This window comes from Enhydra lutris, unplaced genomic scaffold (assembly GCF_002288905.1).
Source record: "Enhydra lutris kenyoni isolate GAN:26980312 unplaced genomic scaffold, ASM228890v2 scaffoldscaffold5, whole genome shotgun sequence".
Classification (NCBI taxonomy): domain Eukaryota; kingdom Metazoa; phylum Chordata; class Mammalia; order Carnivora; family Mustelidae; genus Enhydra; species Enhydra lutris.
In genome coordinates, this window is record NW_019154089.1 from 19,719,945 (window position 1) to 19,724,729 (window position 4,785).

General features: G+C 41.1%; 1 pseudogene; it reads right to left on the reverse strand.

Moving 5' to 3' along the window:
- Positions 1-327: 327 nt before the first annotated feature.
- LOC111141087 lies at positions 328-3,475 on the reverse strand (annotated as a pseudogene).
- Between the last annotated feature and the right edge of the window lie 1,310 nt (positions 3,476-4,785).

The following is a 4,785-nucleotide window of genomic DNA, read 5'->3' on the forward strand; positions in this document are numbered from 1 at the left end:
TTTAAATACTGCATCAAATATTATAAACAAAACTAGGTGTGCCAAACAAAACGTGTCTGAGTGTCATTTTTTAGCACTTGGCAACCAGCTGGGAGCTCCAACAATCAATGATATACAGTGGATGCTGTTGTCTTTCCAGCTCTCTGAGAAAACCCAAAAGTCCTGCTCCAAAGCCCTCCTCCCAGATACCCTCTACTCTATCTCCTTATGCCCACTGGCTCCCCAGACAATAAGCCGGACAACTTAAACCAAGAGTCTTACTGCCAAGGTATTGCTGCTGAGATTTTCAAGTTTCAAGACCCTGGTTTAGAGTGAGTCATTTCAGATTCAATTAGTGGAGAGTTCCTCCGGGTTTGTTACTATTGGCAGAGGGGAAATGACTCAGACAGTGGAGTATGCAGTGCCTAATGGGTCCAGCATGTGAGGGCTTTTGAGATTGCTGGGTATAGTGCTCATGGTACCCAAAGGGAGCACAGAGGAGGGCTAGAGGTTGCAACATGCTCTCAGCTAAACTCACTGCTGGCTCTTTTCAACTAAAAAGAATTTGAGATATTTGCATCTGTCCTCAAACATAAAGTAGGTCCAGCACCTCAAAGATATGTATTATTACAAGCACTCTGGTTCCTTCCCTAACCTTCTTTTCTTCTGTCTGTCCAAACTGTGCTTGCACTTTGCATTTGGTATCAGCAAGCTTTGCAGTTCTCCCAACCCCCTTTCTTGCTTCTATACCTTTGTAAATGCCTCTTTGTCTTCCTGGGATGCCTTTGGCATTTATATTTTGCCTTTGTATTTCACAGTACCTTGTACATAGGCAGTCAATAAGGGTTTACAGACCTGTATTGAATTGGAATACTACACAGTCCTGAAGTGACCACATTGTGACCTATCTCAATTTTGTGGGCCAGACCTAAAATATGATTGACTCAGGCTCTGCCATCTAAGCCCTTCTGAGTTATCTGTGGGCATGAGTGGAGTGATTAGAGCAGAGAAAACAGGAATACACAGATCATTGAAAAGCCAGTAGTTTCACCCCAGTGCTATCATTCACTCAAATTCAGTAAACATTCTTTGAAAAAATACTTTGTCAGGTATTATTCTAAACACTTGGGATGTAGCAGTCAGGGAGAGGAATCTGTTCCCTGCTCTTTTAAAGCCTATATGTGTAGGGGAGGAGAAATAAATCGGTAAATATAAACATGAGAGTACCAGGTAACATTAAATTCAATGAGGAAAATCCCATAATCTGATAGAGACAAAATAGGTGGGATGGCATCCCAAACAGAGTAGCAGGCTTGGTCTTTCTAGAAAAGCATTGTTTGTGCTGAGACATAAGCGATGAGGACTCAGCAATGCTGACAGGAGGAAAGAAAGAGCATTCCCATAGAGGAAACAGGAAATGCTAGGAGCTGGGAATGAATTCAGTGTGTTCCAGAAAGAAAAGGGCCAGAATGGCTGGAGCAGCATTACAGAGGGCAAGAAATAAATTTTAAGAAGTAGTCAGGCCCAGAGAATGAAGGGCCCTATGAGACCACAATAAGGAATCTGAACTATTCTGAATGTGATAGCAAACCAGTTTTATACAACTTTCTGTCGTGTTCACTTTCCTCCACTTGGCATGGAATGCCCCATGAGAGGAGGAGAAACAATAGAACAGAATAGCTGAGGCTGAGATGGAGTGCTGGATGGCCCTTTGCTTATGGACCCTGTTTCAGGCCAAAAGGCCTTTATTATTAGGGATCAAGGCCTTGGCACTGCTATTAGGAATTTGTAGACTCCATGATGTGCACTATTGTTGAAACAATTAGACACAGGCAATGTCCTTTATGATGCATACTGGGCTCTTTGGGGGTCTGTATTCTTCTTTGCATATAAAATCTATGAGTATGTTGTTTCTCAAATCTTAACATACATATGAAACATATTAGCAGTTCATGTTAAAATGCAGGTTCTGATTTGGTAGATTTCCTTTTCTTGTCTTTTTTTTTTTTTTTTTTTTTTTAGCTGCTTGATGGATAAGTTTATTATCTTTACCTGAAAAATCTTAATAGAAAAATGTGGTTTGGTTTATTAGCTCTCAACAGCCCACTCCTGGGTGCTAAGAAGCTTGCCTTTTTCTGAGCTATGCAGTTTCTCTCCTGGGCAAGAGACATTTTGGGATGGTTCCACCTTTTCCTTTTCACTTCTTTTTTAGTCTTCTTCTCATAGAATAGATTCTCTCATATAACTGTGAGCTTTCTTAAAAATGTCCTCCATCATGTCTAGAGTTGCATTGTTTGTGTATTGAGAGAATTGTTTATTATAAGTATTTCATCTTCTTCCATTAGGTATCACATATAATCTGCAACATTCTGACCCATGATGTGCTTCTATTGTAGTTCTGCATTGAATTCATTGCATTCTGAATCATAACCAGGGAATAATTTGGTACTGTAAGGCGTAGACAAGCCTCCATCCACAGCTCCCTGAGTGCCCCAAAAACTTCATTTCCAGTAGTAGTTCTGGCAAGCCTTGCATCCAGATAGTGGGTGATGGCACCACATTGGCCATCAATCTTCCCATATTGTATTCATCTCTGGTCACCTCCAGTTGGCCTTCATAGATCTTGTCCATGCCAAACCTGTTGAGAAGCCTGCAGACCAGCAACATGCCCATACAATATGATGCATCATAATTTTTCAGGCCAACCTTCATACCATACATTGGCAGTTCATAAGCATAAGCTGCACAGCCTATCATATCTCCTTCTCTACAGGCATAAAAAATCTGACAAATGACATCTCCTTTGATCATGCACTATCATCCTGTATTTAGGTGTGTTGTACTTATTTTTATCCTGAGTTACCAAGCATTTCTGAGTATAGTAATCAGTTTTACCCTCTCATCTTTTTCTAAATTTCACAGGGTATCTCTTGAAGTAAGCCTTAGTCTTGACCACTTTTAACCCCCATCCTGCAGAACAAAGACTAGTGTCTGTGGCTTGCTATAGAGCAGCCAGGGTGTTGCATTTCAAGTAATCTCAGAGGTGATACTGAGGCATCATATAGTCAGATCATGCAGTCTGAGGACTACATTTTAAGAAGCCAGAACTAAGGCCCCTTTGACAGGGATGCAGTTGGATTCCTTCACCTGTCTCCAGTTTACCCGTTCAGATTCAATCCCCTTGGTTCCAGAGCTGGAGTGACCTGATATAAAGGGAAGTAAAAGATGAAAAGTTTAAGTATAAGATGTGTAAGATAAGAAGTATAAGATGCAATTTGAGGGGCACCTGGGTGGCTCAGTGGGTTAAAGCCTCTGCCTTCAGCTCAGGTCATGATCCCAGGGTCCTGGGATCGAAGCTCACGTAGGGCTCTCTACTCAGCGGGGGGCCTGCTTCCTCTCTCTTTCTCTCTCTGCCTATTTGTGATCTCTGTCTGTCAAATAAATAAATAAAATCTTAAAAAAAAAAGATGCAATTTGAAATCATACCTAGGTCCATGGGATCCTGAATTAAATAGTGAGGCCAGATGGACCAAGTCAAATAAAAGTCCTATGCATGTTGGGTAGTCATTCTATTTGCCCCTCCTATGACACCAAGGTCATTTGTTCCAGGATCTCTTAGAAGACAGAAAGCAATTTGAAACCAAACCTGAACCCTGAGCACCTAGGGCTGGCCAGTGGGGCCAGCTGACCCTGATCAAATGGCACCCCACTTCTGTCTCCAGAAACACCAGGCTCCCCAGCCTGGCTCCTGCAAGGAAAGCTTTTTTTTGTATTGCACAGGATATTAGCCACTTCCTTCTCTATAATTCATCCTTCCACTTTGCCATCTGGAATATTTCTCTTTTACAAGTGCCTAAGTTGTTACAGTTTGAGGCAGTTGAATCTTAAATTTGCCATTTTAGGTAATTTATTGTTTTTAATGCTTTCTTCCCTAAATTCAGAGTCTGTGGTTTGAAACAGACTCCAGTCAGGATTTCTGCTTCCTACTTGGATATCTGGTGGTCTGCCCTTTCCAGGTCTTCTCTGGATTTATTTTTCAGCTTCCCACTGGTGACTACCAAGGGTTTCTTCAAATCACTCCTCCCACTGAATCCATTAGTTTCCTCCATTCCATAACTGTCCTGAATGCCTTGGTCAGACCCCTTATGGTGGGAGCTTAGAGATCTTATTGTGCCTAAAACATCTTTATACTGATACTCTAAATCCTGCTTTTAAAAATCTTTTGGGCTATGGTCATATAAACAATAGGTAGAAATAAGTACAAAGTAAACAATGAGATTTGAAGGGAAAGAGGCCTCACAATTGTTGAATATTTACTATGTATAAAAGTCTGAACTGATAGAATAAGAAATATCATTCCTACTGTGCAGATGAAGAAACCAAGACTCCAAATAATTTTCCCAAGGGATCCTGAGTTACAAAGTGGTGGGATCAAAACTTGTACAAGATCTAACTCAAAGCCCATGTGTTTGTCATCAGGTTAGTACTGGAGGATTAGGTGAAGAACAGGATACCGGGCAAAGGATGAAAACCAGGTTCTGAGGGTGTTCAGGGGTGGGATAATCGAGCATAAGTCAAGCCAGGAAGCAGAATGGGCACAGAATTTCTAGAACAAAGTACCAGCTACTAGATAGAAGCTTTATGTTGAACTAACCTTGGCATTATCTCAAGATTTTATGAACTTCTTATTTATGGAAAGAGCTGTTCTTCTGGTTTGGTTACCTTGAAGCTTGCAAATGAAAGTGAATGGCAATAATCTGCTTTATGGAAATTTTGAGTAGGAGTGGGAGAAGATTAGTTGATCCC